Raw genomic sequence first — 18,965 nt, 5'->3', positions numbered from 1 at the left:
CTGACTTTGAAAAACACCAAAAGAAAGATGCCCAGGGTCCCTGCTCATCTGCGTGAACATGCCTTAGGCATGCTGCAAGGAGGCATGAGGACTGCAGATGTGTCCAGGGCAATAAATTGCAATGTCTGTAACTGTGAGACGCCTAAGACAGCGCTACAGGGAGACAGGACGGACAGCTGATCATCCTCGCAGTGGCAGACCACGTGTAACAACACCTGCACAGGATCGGTACAGCCGGATATCACACCTGCAGGACATGTACAGGATGGCAACAACAACTGCCCGAGTCACACCAGGAACACACAATCCCTCCATCAGTGCTCAGACTGTCCGCAATAGGCTGAGAGAGGCTGGACAGAGGGCTTGTAGGCCTGTTGTAAGGCAGGTCCTCACCAGACATCACCGGCAACAACGTTGCCTATGGGCACAAACCCACCATCGATGGACCAGACAGGACTGGCAAAAAGTGCTCTTCACTGACGAGTCGCGGTTTTGTCTCACCAGGGGTGATGGTCGGATTCGCGTTTATCGTCGAAGGAATGAGCGTTACACCGAGGCCTGTACTCTGGAGCGGGATCAATCTGGAGGTGAAGGGTCCGTCATGGTCTGGCACGGTGTGTCACAGCATAATTGGACTGAGCTTGTTGTCATTGCAGGCAATCTCAACGCTGTGTGTTACAGGGAAGACATTCTCTTCCCTCGTGGTATCCTCAACCTGACATGACCCTCCAGCATTACAATGCCACCAGCCAAACTGCTCGTTCTGTGCGTGATTTCCTGCAAGACAGGAATGTCGGTGTTCTGCCATGGCCAGCGAAGAGCCCGGATCTCAATCCCATTGAGCACGTCTGGGACCTGTTGGATCGTAGGGTGAGGGCTAGGGCCATTCCCCTCCAGAAATGTCCGGGAACTTGCAGGTGCCTTGGTGGAAGAGTGGGGTAACATTTTACAGCACTGCAGTACTTAATGCAGCTGGTGGGCACACCAGATACTGACTGTTACTTTTGATTTTGATCCCCTTTGTTCAGGGACACATTATTCAATTTCTGTTAGTCACATGTCTGTGGAACTGGTTCAGTTTATGTCTCAGTTGTTGAATCTTTTTATGTTCATACAAATATTTACACATGTTAAGTTTGCTGAAAATAAACGCAGTTGACAGTGAGAGGACGTTTCTTTTTTGCTGAGTTTATATTCATATCTATCTCTCTGAAATGTTGTTGTTGTTGATCCCTTAATCCCTTTCCTATCAGATCTAGGCTGATCATCAATTCACAGCCGTCTTGTTGCTGGAAATATCACAGCTACTAAAATACAACCACCATTCAAACACCCAGGACTGCCTGGGCTGCAAAACCTGTCAAAGCATATCAACTTTGATATTAGAAATGGAAATTCTCTACAGCTGACCACTAACACTCATCCAATAACATATCTTTCCACCATAACAAACAGAGATTGACAATTCTAAACCATGATTGGTATTGGAAAGATAGTTTTAATATCGGGAACATAGATCAATAAACACGATCAATTGGATATGAAGGGCACGATATACACTGTATGAATGCTCTACAGTCTACACAGGACCAAACACCACGGTAGAGCAGGAATATTAATTCCTGGTTCCATTGCCTTTCTGGTTTTAATTCCTCCCTGGTGCTTAATTGATTGATTACTGTAAAGTTATTAATTGGCCATGCAGAGGGTCCATTCCCTAGCACCTGATCAGAGGGAAAGGTGTTTCAGACCTCCTTGCTGTAGAGTATGGGTTGAAGTTACACTCTGGTTACTACTCTTAACAGCTAACTTGTCCTAATTGAAAGTACCAACCCAGGCCCTGGACTAGTAGCGACACTAAGGACATTATCACATGAAGTTTGGTACCTGGAGCGTTTGTGAGAATTTAACAGAAAAATAACAATTGCAGGGTGCGATTAGCAAGACACACATTTTACATGACGTTAGATACAGTAGCTAGCTTGTTTAGAAAGGGTAAAAAAGTTCCAGGCCTCTCGCGCTGCCGTGCCACAATACCTGGTATTTTGGTCCTGTATCTTGGACCCACTACTCACGCTGGTCCAGGATTCATTTCAACCAGGGTTCGTTTGTGTTTCACAGATGCTTTATTGCATGGATGAGGGCACCGAACGCTCTAGGACCTGGATCATAAGTGGATATGTGAAAGCGCCCTAAGAGCAGAGCAGTATACCCAGGCTGACAAGAGAAAGAACAGCGCTAGGCCATGTGCCTGAGTTATAAGCCTGACAAAGGCTCTGTTCTACCATCTAATTTAAGAGCTGCTTCTGCTCTGTCTTATTAACAATTTACTAGACATCAGTCAGCCCCTCCATTGTGGCATAATCTGCGTCACAAACTGAACACACCGGCGCGCTGAAATGCACCCTTTCATGTCTGGGCACTTATACATTAAACCATGCAACTTTCATAAGAGGGAAATCAGGACATGCACCGTTCAGTCTAGATAGGGTTGACTTGACTTGTCATACTTTTCATTGTATGTGCTCGTGCCAGTACAAAAAACATAGCATTAACGAACAGGTCCCGATAGGTCTGGTTGAGTTTACTTATCCTGGTATTGACTTGGTTGACATGGCAATGTACTATATGTGCCTCAAATAAGTGGATTTGACTATTTCAGTCACACCTGTTGCTGACAGGTTATAAAATCGAGCACACAGCCATGCAATCTCTGTAGACAAACATTGGCAGTAGAATGGCCTTACTGAAGATCTCAGTGACTGTTATCGTGGCACCTTCATAGGAGTCACCTTTCCATCAAGTCAGTTTATAAAATGTCTGCCCTGCTAGAGCTGCCCAGGTCAACTGTAAGTGCTGTTATTGTGAAGTGGAAACGTCTAGGAACAACAACGGCTCAGCCGCGAAGTGGTAGGCCACACAAGCTCACAGAACGGTACCGCCAAGTGCTGAAGCACGTAGCTTCTAAGAATCGTCTGTCCTCGCTTACAACACTCACTACCGAGTTCCAAACTGCCTCTGGAAGCAACGTCAGCACAAGAACTGTTAGTCGGGAGCTATATGAAATGGTCTTCCCTGGCAGAGCAGCTACACACAAGCCTAAGGTCACCATGCGCAATGTGAAGCGTCGGCTGGAGTGGTGTAAAGCACGCTGCCATTGGACTCTGGGGCAGTGGAAACGCGTTCTCTGGAGTGAATCACGTTTCAACATCTGGCAGTCCAATGGATGAATCTGGGTTTGGCTGGATGCCAGGAGAACGCTACCTGCCTCAATGCATAGTGCCAACTGTAAAGTTTTGTGGAGGAGGAATAATGGTCTGGGGCTGTTTTTCATGGTTTGGGCTAGGCCCCTTAGATCCAGCGAATGGAAATATTAATGCTACAGCATACAATGACATTCCTGTGCTTCCAACTTTGTGGTAACTGTTTGGGGAAGGCCCTTTCTGTTTCAGCAAGACAACGCCACCTGTGCACAAAGCAATGGTTTGTTAAGATCTGTGTGGAAGAACTTGACTGGCCTGCACAGCAAGCCCTGACCTCAACCCCCTTTGAACACCTTTGTGATGAATTGGAACGCCGACTGCAAGCCATGCCTAATCACCCAACATCAGTGCCCGACCTCACTGATGCTCTTGTGGCTGTCCCAGCAGCAAAGTTCCAACATCTAGTGGAAAGCCTTCCCAGAAGTGTGGAGGCTGTTGTAGCAGCAAAGGGGTGACCAACTCCATATTAATGCTCATGAGTTTGGAATAAGATGTTCAACGAGCAGGTGTCCACATTCGTTTGGTCATGTAGTGCATTTCTGATACAGTATTACCATGATAGGAGCATCAGATGCAACAGATGTGATGGATAGTGGAGATAATGAGATAGTGGATACCCCCGGGGGCTTTTTGTGGTTGGTCGGATGGTTGGCTGTATGATGTATCATATCTGGCGTGTGAAGTAAATTGAGCATCTGATCTGCATATTGATCCACATACTTCCCTTGCATGTGACCTGAGTCATAATATTGCATGATGTTGCTGTGAGCACATTGGTGAGGTTTTGATCTTGCCTGCCATGCGTAGGCTTCTTTAAAGGATTATGATACCGTTTATGTTAGAGTGGTTTTTTTAAGCACATAAATAAATCTGTTGCGTAACTCAAATTTCATTCCGGTTCTTGGAGGGGTTATAGGCCCTACCCTGAAGAAAGAGACAAGTAAAAAAATGTATCCTATGTCGGTCGATTGAGGGAGGAACTACATTTTTCATAGGCTGTCGCTGTAGCATCCCAGAACCTTGTCCCTTCCAAATATAAAATTCCAACAGTCAGGCGATAACCCAAAGAGGGGATTAGAACCATATAATCTAAATCACATTACATTTTCTCAGCAGGCTTTGTTTTTTCTCTACTTATTTTCTGTATAAACTAATATCATTTTCTTAATTTATCCACCAAGTCTCTCTGTCTACTGATTAGTAATGACGGGTTTGAAAGACATGGGCTAACCTGCTGAGATGGTTCTGGGGCCTTTCTTTCTTTCTCTCTCTCTCTCTCTGTAAACATCAACACAGCGCTTCATGAGGGCTAGCCTGCCGAGCCAATTACAAAGGCTTCCCCTGAAGAACTGAGGTTAATCAGGATTCACTAAACATGCTTTGTCCCAAATGGTACCCTATTCCCTATTTAGTGCACTACTTTTGACCAGGGGATAGGGTGCCATTTGTGACGCAACTATTACCCTGAAGATTCACAATCAGTGGAGAGTTCCTTCCAATGCAATCCAATACTATCCACTAACTAACACCTCTAGCACCCCGTTGCAGTATTCTCTATGGAATCTGTGGTTGATTCCTGTGAGAGGGTATCTCCTTGATGGTAATTTAGGCACTTGGCGTGAAGGATGTCTCTTGTGTCCAATGTGTTGCTGTTCCTTAGAATTTAGGTCAGGTTTAAAGATAATTTTTAGACACCGCTAAGATAAACGAGCTATCAACTTCTGGTGGCGACAAACGGTTGCGAATCAACATGTAGAATCATCTTAAAACGAACAGAAAAAGGTCCCCCGGTGCTGTAAACCGTTTGTCGTCAGTGTGTTTTGTCTATTATAGCCATCAGAGACGTTGATGGAATTACTCAGACTGTGTCAATTTAGGAACTATAAAACCTGGTGTATACTGTACTTGAAAAAATAAAAGAAGAATGCTTGACGTTACCTTGCTTTCAAGACAAGGTGCACAAACAGAAGAGCAAACTGAAGAAAGGAAAATACTCAGCCACTCTTGGATAACAATGGAAGTTCACTTCAAATTAACTTCTTTATTGTTGAAACGTTTTGGCATTTAGCCTTCATTAGGGTTGACTTCACTTATACTGCAATTGTACATGGTGGTTGTGTTCTCCTCTAACTGTTGTAGATTATATACTTCCCACTATGCAAAGGCGTCATTTCAACCTCCAATGTTGGCAAATATGACTTCAATTTGAAATCAACCAAACCATGAAAAATGCTGTTGTCAAATTTTGCTGGAAACCAAGGATAAAAAAACAATTTGTTGATGCATTTTAACAAATTAAATCAAAAGGCACATTGATGCAATGCAAATCGTTAGAAAAACTCTGGAGAAATAACGTGAAGTGGTAACAATGTTGACTCAACCAATCTTTCCCTGGCAGGTTTGTTTATGATTTTTTAATTGCGTACAGTTGGATTCCCTCTATCGGGCTAAAGTGTTTTCTTCCTCTATCTGTAATTGGGTCTTGGGTTGCGTATCAGCTTAACACCAAAACATATGTTGTGCTGACTGTAATTGACCCCTGGGAGGTTTATCTTAAACCTCATGGGAAGAGTTCTGCCACTTTTTTGGGGGCCTAATGCCAATCACGGCCAATCCAGTTTAGCATGCTGCCCTATCTGGAGAACCTCAATTAGATCATCCTCGGTAGGAGCACACACACGCAACACCTTTTATCAGCACTACTGTATCCAGATGGGCAGAGCCTTATCTGTGTGGCTGATTACGCCTGTCGCATTCTTCCCAGTCAAAATATACTGCTCAAAAAAATAAAGGGAACACTTAAACAACACAATGTAACTCCAAGTCAATCACACTTCTGTGAAATCAAACTGTCCACTTAGGAAGCAACACTGATTGACAATACATTTCACATGCTGTTGTGCAAATGGAATAGACAACAGGTGGAAATTATAGGAAATTAGCAAGACACCCCCAATAAAGGAGAGGTTCTGCAAGTGGTGACCACAGACCACTTCTCAGTTCCTATGCTTCCTGGCTGATGTTTTGGTCACTTTTGAATGCTGGCGGTGCTTTCACTCTAGTGGTAGCATGAGACGGAGTCTACAACCCACACAAGTGGCTCAGGTAGTGCAGCTCACCCAGGATGGCACATCAATGCGAGCTGTGGCAAGAAGGTTTGCTGTGTCTGTCAGCGTAGTGTCCAGAGCATGGAGGCGCTACCAGGAGACAGGCCAGTACATCAGGAGACGTGGAGGAGGCCGTAGGAGGGCAACAACCCAGCAGCAGGACCGCTACCTCCGCCTTTGTGCAAGGAGGAGCAGGAGGAGCACTGCCAGAGCCCTGCAAAATGACCTCCAGCAGGCCACAAATGTGCATGTGTCTGCTCAAACGGTCAGAAACGGACTCCATGAGGGTGGTATGAGGGCCCGACGTCCACAGGTCAGTCATGGTGTGGCATTTCTTTGGGGGGCCGCACAGCCCTCCATGTGCTCGCCAGAGGTAGCCTGACTGCCATTAGGTACCGAGATGAGATCCTCAGACCCCTTGTGAGACCATATGCTGGTGCGGTTGGCCCTGGGTTCCTCCTAATGCAAGACAATGCTAGACCTCATGTGGCTGGAGTGTGTCAGCAGTTCCTGCAAGAGGAAGGCATTGATGCTATGGACTGGCCCGCCCGTTCCCCAGACCTGAATCCAATTGAGCACATCTGGGACATCATGTCTCGCTCCATCCACCAACGCCACGTTGCACCACAGACTGTCCAGGAGTTGGCGGATGCTTTAGTCCAGGTCTGGGAGGAGATCCCTCAGGAGACCACCCGCCACCTCATCAGGAGCATGCCCAGGCATTGTAGGGAGGTCATACAGGCACGTGGAGGCCACACACACTACTGAGCCTCATTTTGACTTGTTTTAAGGACATTACATCAAAGTTGGATCAGCCTGTAGTGTGGTTTTCCACTTTAATTTTGAGTGTGACTCCAAATCCAGACCTCCATGGGTTGATAAATTGGATTTCCATTGATTATTTTTGTGTGATTTTGTTGTCAGCACATTCAACTATGTAAAGAAAAAAGTATTTAATAAGATTATTTAATTCATTCAGATCTAGGATGTGTTATTTTAGTCTTCCCTTTATTTTTTTGAGCAGTGTAGTTTGCGCATATATTATATGACCAAAAAACGATTACGTTTTTGTTTGTTATAGTGTTCGAAACCGAAGTCTACGCCCCTGCGTCAGTGATTGGTCAACAGTACTACTCCTAGTAGGAGTGGAAATTACGGACAGGATTCTTCAATTATGTGTTTGTTGTCATTCAACAAGAGACGACTAGTTTTCCACTTGAGAAATACTGCACCAAACATCTTATTTAGATGTAAAATTGCCCGACTAAGACCACTGCAAATATTTTTTTTTTACAGATTTCTTGATTTATCTTGGATTAATTCTGGCTATGTTGTTGCTACAGTGACTCAACAGTAACATTAATATTGTTATATTGCTGCTTTTTTTTAAGCGAAGGTCTTTTGAGAGAGTATGTGAGGCAGAGACGTTCTCTTCGCATAGCTGAGTTTCTGCTAGGAGCAAACCGAACCGAACCTGCTACTAAATTTCTAAATTTAGTAGCAGTCACTGTCAATTGTTTCAATTTTTATTTAACTAGGGAAGTCAGTTAAGAACAAATTCTTATTTATAATGATGGCCTACCCCAGCCATACCCTAACCCGGATGACGCTGGGCCAATTGTGCACCGCCCCATGGGACTCCAAATCACAACCGGTTGTGATACAGGAATCGAACCAGGGTCTGTAATGACACCTCTAGCACTGAGATGCACTGCCTTATACTGCTGCGCCACTCAGGAGCCCATATCAGCTAACATTTTCTAGATTAATAACTATCTAAACCTTGTAGTAACGAGGGGCCCTGACCTCCAGGGGGCCCCCATTGATTTCTCACTCAGATATCATATGAACATGGCAAAATTTCTGGAAATTATCTTTTAAACTGCAATTTTTTCACAAAACCCCATGGCAAAATGTGTAGAACTGCAGGAAATTAACTTTTAAACGGCAAATTTCTCTCAACCTTATGGCAAAATGTGTAGAACTGCAGGAAATTACATAGGATCTTAATTTGAGAATTTTCAATGCAGAAAATAAATTCATAATTCGCTGAAAACTTGCACTAACAAAAGGTTATATTAACACTATTGCATTTTTCATGTAGGCTAATTTTGGCCAGCTAATAGCTAAAATAACTAGCTAATAACTACCGATCAAGCAACATTATGGACTAAATGTTAAAATCCTGTTGTTGAATGATTATTTTGCTGCGACAATACTGGTCAAATGAAGATCCATGTTTGTAGCTTTAAAATTGTAATATTTTCTCTCCTTTCCATGGCAAAATGTGTAGAATTTCAGAAAATGTATTTTAAAACTGCAACATTTTCTCTGCACCCCCATGGCAAAATGTGTAGGAAAATATACTTTAAAACTGCATATTTGTCTCTCTGCCGCCATGAGTGGGGCTACTAAATGTTTTTACCCCCCAACCAAATCTCGCTTAGGGCCCCTTCGAAACGTCCCTGCACATGGGACTGCATTGCATGGAGGGGAAATGTGGAAGCTACTCTTGTTTGTTTTCTCTCTGTCTGTCTCTCTTGGTGTTACATACTCCTGCACTCTCTCACTCAGCCCGCTCTCTCTCTCTTTTTCTCTCACTCTTCTTCATCTTGTCTCTCTCTCTCTCTTCCTCCCACTCTCGCTCCTTCCCTCTTACTACCTCCTCCTCTCAACCTCATCTTTCATAATATGCACCCTCCAAAGCTTTTAGATGCATGACTAATACATTGGCAGTATGTGTTGTCTTCTAATAGGAAACAATTGAGGAGAATTCACTCAAATAGAAGTTGGGCTTGGAAATAATCATTCTCTCTCACACACACACTCTAACTGCCTGCCCCCCTTTCCTGTCTCTCTGCCTTTCCCTCCAGGCTCTCTATCTCTATAACCCTCTTGCCTCATTCTCCTACCTCTCTCCCAGTACCTCTGAAACACGCCCATTCAGAAATCTATTTTAAATTCCCTTTTAGAATACAGAAGCTGCCATGTCTTAGTGTGCATTTATACCAATATGATGTTTGATCATACCTATTGCAGTGTATATGCTAATCAAGCTTTGTTTTTCATGTTTCTCTTCCATCATTCTTTCAGCTCTAATATTCCAAACATTCTGCTACCTCATATCTTGTCACTTCAAGCAGCCTATTTACAAAAATAGAGCAAATGGCAGATTGTTGCCAAAATATTAGCAGAGTCCTCATTGTTTGGGTTTAAAAGCTCATGAAATTAAAGCATTCTGCTCCATATAATGATTTTATCCATTAGTTTGTCCGACATTGGCTTTGATTGGCAATTGACAGGAAATAAAAGAAAGAAGCCCCAGAGCAACAGCAACTCCAGGGAGGTGGTTGGTATTTGATCATATGCTGGCTGAATGAGAAATAGCATACATTAAACCTGCTTTGGCTGTGACAGAAAAAACATGACAAGACAGTCTATTTCATGTATCCATTCACAGTAAATGCTTTTGAAGTGTACAATTTACAACTGTACAACTCATTGACATATCAGCACATTTGGTTGTGTGTCATTATGCATAATACTAAATCACAACAGAAAGTGAATGATGAACATTTGCTTATAGAGCACTGGGGAGCCATTCCATGTTGCATGCCAATGAAATGGGATACAAATGATTTTACATCAGCTGTGGACATATCAAATGGAATACACAAATAGATGTTTGCCGTTTGATTTGGAGTTGTGAAACACAAACACAGTATAGGCTACTGTAATCTGATGCTTTCTTACTATAATCCTGTGTTTTTAGGAGTGTACACAACATATTGCGTGAGCAGAGTGGCCTTGAACACACACACACACACACACACCCCTGAGTGGGGTCCCTCAGGGGTGCGTGCTTAGTTCCACATCCACATCGACGGGGCTGTTGTGGAGCAGGTCAAGTTCTTTGTTCCCACATCAGTAAGGAATTACCATGGTCCACACACACCAACACAGTCGTGAAGAAGGCACAACAAGACCACTTACCCCTCTGGAGGCAAAAAAATAATGTGGCATGGGCCCTCGCCGCTTGGTATGGCAACTGCTTGGCATTCGTTCGCAAGGCGCTACAGAGGGTAGTGTGTACGGCCCAGTACATCACTGGGGCTGAGCTTCCTGTCACCCAGGACCTCAACACCAGGTGGTGTCATAGGAAGGCCCTAACAATTGTCAAAGACTCCAGCCACCCAAGTCATAGACTGTTGTCTCTGCTACCGCACGGCAAGCGGTATGGATGCGCCAAGTCTGGAACCAACATGACCCTGAACAGCTTCTAGCCCTAAGCCATAACACTGCTAAATAATTAACCAAATAGCTACCCGGACTATCTGCATTGACCCTTTTTGCACTAACTCGTTTGACTCATCACATATGCTGCTGCTACTGTTTATCATCTATCCTGTTGCCTAGTCACTTTACCCCTACCTATATGTACTTATCTACCTCAATTACCTCATACCCCTGCACATCGAAATGGTACTGGCACCCCGTGTATATAGCCAAGTTGTGTATGTATTCACTCATTGTGTACGTATTCCTCATGTTATTGTTTTTCTATGTTTCTCTCTGCATTGTTGGGAAGAGCCCATAAGTAACCATTTCACTGTTACTCAACACCTGTTCTTTACGAAGCATGTGACAAGTAAAATGTGATTTGACACACACACAATATTCAGTCATCACATACCAAATTATGCCCTTTACCTTACTGCTACAAGATCACCAACACAAATCTGGACCACAATTCCAACCCACAATCATTAGAATCACCCTCCCTGCCAACCCCAGTGACCTCTTTTGTCACTCGGGTTACAGCCTTAGTCCGTCATTATAAAAAAAAAAACATGGCAAATTTGCAGTTTCTCGCGAAAATCGTGTGACATTGCTACCTTTTCACTTGAGTTCCAAATATCTCTAACGGTCGCCCCAGCTTGAGTATTTTATGTGCGTGATGTCAGAATGCCCCTCACTGTTCCAAAATGTGATTGTTAAGCAACAGGACAGTTAACCCGCACTGCCCTAAAAAATCTATCATAATAATCTAATAATAAGCTAATAGTCTGTTTCAAATTGTACATTTCAAATTATTTTTTAACAAGTTTTACTTTCTAACAACAGTTTGAAATGAGGTGTGTTCCGCCTCCTCATTAATTCACATAAGAAGTAGCCCGTTTCAATGTTGCAGACAATTTATGTTTGAGGCTTTACTGAGCCGGACAAACTTCTCTTTTCAACGAGAGCCCAAGCACTTCCCCAGTGTTTCCCCAGATCAAGTATGAAGACATTGCGCATCTCTAGTCAGAACAAGCCTTGCACTAACTTTTTCCCCTGGCACATTTTCTAGCAGGAGCCCGCATTGCCTTCATTGTTGTGTGTTCCTATCAAAGTAAGTGGCTTATTTTCTGTATAACGTGTTGTCGTTTTTACTGTAGCACACAATAAGTATGTACACTACCGGTCAAAAGTTTTATTTGAGATTCTTCAAATAGCCACCCTTTGCCTTGATGACAGCTTGGCACACTCTTGGCATTCTCTCAACCAGCTTCAAGAGGTAATCACCTGGAATGCATTTCAATTAACAGGTGTGCCTTCCTAAAAGTTAATTTGTGGAATTTCTTTCCTTTTTAATGCGATTGAGCCAATCAGTTGTGTTGTGACAAGGTTGGACCAAGTCCATATTATGGCAAGAACAACTCAAATAAGCAAAGAGAAACCTCAGTCCATCATTACTTTAAGACATGAAAGTCAGTCAATACCGACAATTTCAAAAACTTTTTTTCAGTGCAGTCGCAAAAACCATCAAGTGCTATGATGAAACTGGCTCTCATGAGGACCGCCACAGGAATGGAAGACCCAGAGTTACCTCTGCTGCAGAGGATAAGTTAATTAGAGTTACCAGCCTCAGAAATAGCAGCCCAAATAAATACTTCAAAGAGTTCAAGTAACAGACACATCTCAACATGAACTATTCAGAGGAGACTGTGTGAATCAGGCCTTCATGGTCGAATTGATGCAAAGAAACCACTACTAAAGGTCACCAATAAGAATAAGAGACTTGCTTGGGCCAAGAAACACGAGCAATGGACATTAGACCGGTGGAAATTTGTCCTTTGATCTGGAGTCCAAATTAGAGATTTTTGTTCCAACCACCATGTCTTCGTGAGACGCGGTTTGTGTGAACGGATGATCTCTGCATGTGTATTTCCCAACTTGAAGCACAGAGGAGGAGATGTTATGGTGTGGGGGTGCTTTGCTGCAGGAGGGACTGGTGCACTTCACAAAATAGGGAGGAAAATGATGTGGATATATTGAAGCATCTCAAGACATCAGTCAGGAAGTTAAAGCTTGGTCGCAAATGGGTCTTCCAAATGGACAATGACCCCAAGTATACTTCCAAAGTTGTGGCTAAATTACTTAAGGACAACAAAGTCAAGGTATTGGAGTGGCCATCACAATGCCCTGACCTTAATCCCATAGAAAATTTGTGGGCAGAACTGAAAAAGCTTGTGCAAGCAAGGAGGCCTACAAACCTGACTCAGTTACACCAGCTCTGTCAGGAGGAATGTGCCAAAATTCACCCAACTTATTGTGGGAAGCTTGTGGAAGGCTACCCGAAAAGGTTTGACCCAAGTTAAACAATTTAAGGGCAATGCTACCAAATACTAATTGAGTGTATGTAAACTTCTGACCCACTGGGAATGTGACGAAAGAAATAAAAGCTGAAATAAATAATTCTCTACTATTACTCTGACATTTCACATTCTTAAAATAAAGTGGTGATCCTAACTGACCTAAGACATTTTTACGAGGATTAAATGTCAGGAATTGTGAAACTGAGTTTAAATGTATTTGTCAAAGGTGTATGTACACGTCCGACTTCAACTGTACATGTATACACACACTGCATATATACACATACATACATACATACATACATACATACATACATACATACCATAAACAGACAAATGTCTGTGATTTGTTTAGAATTGAAGGTGCACTTAACCAGCATGGCTACCACAGCATTCTGCAGCAATACGCCATCCCATCTGGTTCGCGCTTAATGGGACTATCATTTGTTTTTCAACAGGACAATGACCCAACACACCTCCAGGCTGTGTAAGGGCTATTTGACCAAGAAGGAGAGTGATGGAGTGGTGCATCAGATGACCTGGCCTCCAACATACCTCAACCAAATTGAGATGGTTTGGGATGTGTCGGACCGCAAGTGCATAGCATATGTGGGAACTCCTTCAAGACTTTTGGAAAAGCATTCCAGGTGAATCTGGTTGAGAGAATGCCAAGAGTGTGCAAAGCTGTCATCAAGGCAAATGGTGGCTTTTGGAAGAATCTCAAATATAAAATATATTTGGTTTTTGGTTACTTCATGATTCCATATGTGTTATTTCATAGTTTTGATGTCTTCACTATTATTCTACAATGTAGAAACTAGTAAAAATAAAGAAAAACCCTTGAATGAGTAGGTGTTCTAAAACTTTGTATGGACATAATGTATTTACTTATTTATTCTCATTTTCAAGTATAGGTGACAAATCATGCATTCCGATTCTTGCATAGATTGTAACAGACACATATGATGTGTGTAAAATACTTTTTTGATGGTTGTACTGATTATGATGTGCTAATGCTAAGCTACTTGCCGGCTATGTGTGGCACCATGTTTGTTGACATCATTCAATGCTTTCTGGCTTTCACGTAAGCGTATGTAAGACCAAAGATGTTATAACAAGGAATAGTTCACTCGACTGACTTATGGTGCTTTCAAGACAACTGGGAACTCAGAAAAATATTAGGTCAAATCATGACATCAGCGATCTTCAGGTCGGAAAGTCGGCACTCTAGAAAGAGGCCCGAGTTCCCGAGTTGAATGCCGTTCAAAAGATTCTTCCCAGTCAGAGCTCGTTTTTTCAGAGTTCCCAGGTGTCTTGAACGTACTGAAGTCGGAAGTCTGAGATTTCCGAGTTCCCAGTTGTTTTGAATGTGGCATCAGATTGTAACTTTGGAACCTCAGGGTTGCCAGCTCAGACCCCCATTCCAGGGGTATTTATTTTTATTTAGAGTATAAACTTCTCCTGTGTTTGCCTCCGATTGATAAATCACCCATCATAGTAAAATTTCCTGCATCATATCCTCACACGATACCTTCCCCCCATGGACTTGAAAACCCCCCACAAATGAAATGATCCCCCCGCAAACCCCCCTAAAATGGTTTCATCCCTGTTTAGCTTTCGCGCTATGGTTAAGCTAGGCAGTAGGCTTGTATTTGGGGTAATGGTAAATGACTTGTCAAGTTATATGCTCCAGTTTTTTTAATTTTTTTATTTAATTTTTCATTATTGAATATCCGAAACATACAATATACTTGCAGTGAAGCCGCTCAACGACTACACCACACCAGTCATCCAACAGACTCCCATTCAGAGCGACACACAGAAGCATCCAGGGTCAATGCCCTGCTCAAGGGCACGTTGACGGATCTCCCACCAGGCCAAAAAACGTGAACCCGAACCCGACAAGATCCCCCCACAGTTCCGCAATAGCTGTCCCTCAACCATTCGAGACCCCCCCAGAAGAAAAATTAAAATTAAAAATACAATTAATTCCATTCCATTCCCCACCCCCAAGAACCCCCCAATGCGCCTACAACCAAGAGAATGAACTATAGAGAAAAAAGAAAAAGACAGAAGAAAACAGCAAACAACAATGCAAAAAAACAATAAAAAACAAAGGACATCAAGGACAACTGAAATCATAACAGCAATGCCAACTGTATATGTTTGTGTGCATGTCTGGCACTATTACATGTATGTGTGTGTTCTTGTATGCGTTTATTTGAATGAGAGTGTGTGTATATGCATGTGCTCCAGTTCTTGTATACACTATAACAAGTACATTGAAGATTTATAATATGCTGAAAAGTAGCTAAACTAAGTTAACATTTTTCAGGCAAATGGGAGTAGCCATCTTTGACTTTGTTCATTTGCATCTAATATTGAATGGCATTCTAGGATTAGGGAGTTTTCACCAAATCAAACATAAAGAAACATGGCTGCCATCATAAAAATGTTGCTGTTGTTATCTCAGCCGACACGCATCTCTTCTCTAAACAATATTACATTTCTCACTTGTGCTCACCGGAGATGTGGTACATTGTAAACAAGTCTAGCTGTTAGTTGCTAACTTGTCTTTTGGTTTTTGTCAGCGCAACCTGTTATTTAGACTGGGTTATGGAAAGAGTTTAGCTATGGATGTGTTCCATGTGATGTTTGGATGATGAAGTTTGCAATTATGTTTTACAATAAAAGGTGAAATTGAGGAATACATTTGTGAAGACCTTTATTTCCCATCAATACAAAACATTGTTCAGATGCTTTTCCGACAACAACGCTGCTTAGACGCGTTTGTTGCATCATACGTTCTGTTGCTACTGTTCCAATCACATATTCGTGATCATAAGCTGCAGGGACCACTCAACAATGATCACAAATATGTGATTGTATGCGTCAAAGGGTTAACCATATTTTCACATGTATTACACTGTGAATTGTGAAACATTCGTTTCACATGTAAAAAAAAAACTCCACATGACAATCTCACTTTCACATGTGGAATTGCATGTTCACATGTGAAAGTGAAAATCAAACTTGCAGTTCCACATGTAAGAAAACTCCACATTTACACCAATATTTGTAAACAAACAGTGTAGAGCCTTCTTTCTTTTTAAAACTAAAATTTTTACATTATGGATGGTCAGTCCTTGCATCCATAGTGTAGTCTATGGATTTGAGAGTGTTTGCAATTTTCCCTATCTTTGGTAATGTTACTCTGGCCTTCGCTTTTACTGCTCTTTTTCCAGTTGTAAGTTTTAGCACATTCATTCCAGCAACATAGCACCCTGCATCTCACTGCTGGTTTGCCTCTGAAGCTAAGCCTAGTCGGTCCCTGGATGGGTGACCAGATGTAGCGGGAAGTGGTGTAAATAATGTGAAAAATAAACCAAAAAAAAAAATGTTAGTGTGAAACTTCAACATGTGGCCAAAAACCAAATGTCTGACTTTCGTGAACGGTTAACATGATTTATTATTAGTTATGTTTTACATCTGAAATTGTTCATGATGATTTTTATAAGGGCGGGCCACCAATACACAATCAATCATTGGTAAAGAAGCAGTTATAGAGCGATATCATTCGATCGGTCTGAGCATCCAAGCAGACCATCTGCAGACTTCATCAAAGAGCAGCTCCTAATGGCCATGGCAGCAACGGGGCAAAATAGAAGGTGTGGACGAAGTTACGAAATCCCATCGGCACATTGTTATTGCAAGCTTTTTCTAAATATACTGATGCAACTGTCCTTTGGTCAAATAGGCTAGTGGTAGAATGTCAGATATATCATCATTATTGATACCATCAAAGTCACTCGGTGTGAGGTTGTTTGTTACTGCAATGAATGAATGACTATCCATAACAGGAGATATACAAATCAATTGTCCCACTGAAATTTCATTTTCAATATTATTGATCCTATAGTGTCAGAGTTAGACGAACAGAGACTATTTTATTTTGTAAATAATGTTTATGTAGGTAAGAGGTAGCCTAAATATAATGATAACTTTGCTTTCACAAAGCACTGGGTCAAATTGCATTATGTTTAGTATGCTAGTTTGAAATTCAATAAGAAATATTTCATATTTGTCCAAATGGTCCCCTCCACGTTACCTTCTCAATGTAGCAGCAGCATGCGGAGCGCAATGACCTTGCTCTATTTCAATTGTATTAGTCCATAGCCTAATTTACAATCATGCACCTGCACCATCCTAGTCAATGCAGCCTATAAACAACTTTCTGGGCGGTTGGTTATCTGTGTACTTACCCTCAACAAGACTGGTCTTCATGATTTATGAATAAATCCAGTAGTTGAATAAATCCAGCAGAGGGAACTCTGTTTGCGGAGACTGTATATCCGCTCTCGGTTGCAATCGATAGATAATTGCAAATCCAGTTCACTATGTAGTCACGGACCCCCTAAACCACGGTTATATTCAAACTTTAGACGGAGGTTTTCCTGCTGAAGCCGACAGAAGGCTGGAACAGCGCTCAGTCATTATGGCCAGTGTGAGCGAAGACAAAAACTAGAGTGTAATATCCAAACTGGGACCTTTCAACCAACACACAACGTACGGGAGCGCAGAGCACCCTTCCAAAAGGATGCACAAACAAGCAACAAAAAACACACAAAGAGCTCAAAGTTCCAGAAATTGGAAAATCAGAAATAGACAGAAAATTGTAAAAATAAATCCATGGATACTGTGGTACATATCCTGTCTGATATCTACCCGGCTGTAATCCGAACGAGATAGGCCTAAATGAAAAGAAGCCGCTGTGTATGGTTGTATATTGGCTGCACTGCCATGCACGATACAGTATGCGTTTGCATGGAGTCGTGAAAAAAGTGAGGGCGGGGCAGGAAGAGAGAGGCATTCAATCGAGAGAGAGAGAGTCCAAAAATGTTTTATGGGTCTGGATCAGGGATTGCGCGCTAATGAATGTTTTATAAGATTCGGGTGGTTTGACGTGCTGGGAATCTATTTGGATCAGACATGTTCAAGCACACACATGCATACAAAAACACAATAAAAAAATTACACTTTGTAGGTGAATGGCTTTATGGGACCAGGCTTTACGGGACCAGGCAAAATAAACTATGGTAGGGAAGTGGCAACGCAGTTCTGACTGTCAAACATTCTAGACGGAATGGATCTTGACGACTTGCCAATAAGAACTGCATTGAGAATGAGCTTTTGACTGAACATAATTCTATAGCCTACATGTAAAAATATAAGATTTTGTTATTTCAGTAAAAAGTAGAACAGAATTATATTCTGATAGAAATCTCCCAAATCGTCATCCCCGTTTAGCATTCACCAAGTGAACCATCGAGGTCTTATTTTTTTATTTAGATAGTATAGCCTACTGTCAGATACATTTTCGCACCGTCATTAGGTGTAGGCTACACAAGTGCACAAAAAAGCTTCTGGGGATCATGCGAAACGTTTGAGTGGATGCGGCCAACAGCTATTTGATGTAATCAAACTGCAGTTAAAAAGTGATTGAATATTGAGCACAATCGACTCATGCTGCTGAGACTGATTGGACCGAGAGAGAACCAAATCCCTGTGCTGTGCGCAGGCCTACTGAAACCCAAGGGATTTTGATCAGTAGACTCACTGTCATTTTTAAGTACCATGCGCCTCCTAGCGGTAGGCCGAGTTATAACGTGGTCCTTCACCACTCCGGACAACATCAGAGATGCTGTGGTAGATGTTCTCTCTCACCTTATAGTCTTGGGGCAACAAACTGGATATGGTGCAATTGAAGCTACCAGATGTCATAACATACAACAATTTTTTTAAAACAGCCAAGGACTTTTTGGTACATCTTATAAAGGAGACCAAATTCAATAGAAGATACAAAAGAGAATAGCATATTTTTTTTAACCTTTATTTAACTAGGCAAGTCAGTTAAGAACAAATTCTTATTTTCAATGACAGCCTAGGAACAGTGGGTT

General features: G+C 42.2%; 1 pseudogene; it reads right to left on the bottom strand.

The window, feature by feature from the left end:
* LOC106585228 (reticulon-4 receptor-like) overlaps positions 1–17,830 on the bottom strand; it is a 122,555-nt pseudogene extending 104,725 nt beyond the window's left edge.
* Between the last annotated feature and the right edge of the window lie 1,135 nt (positions 17,831–18,965).

The sequence above is a fragment of the Salmo salar genome, chromosome ssa24, assembly GCF_905237065.1.
Source record: "Salmo salar chromosome ssa24, Ssal_v3.1, whole genome shotgun sequence".
Classification (NCBI taxonomy): domain Eukaryota; kingdom Metazoa; phylum Chordata; class Actinopteri; order Salmoniformes; family Salmonidae; genus Salmo; species Salmo salar.
This window is presented reverse-complemented; position numbering and strand designations above follow the sequence as displayed.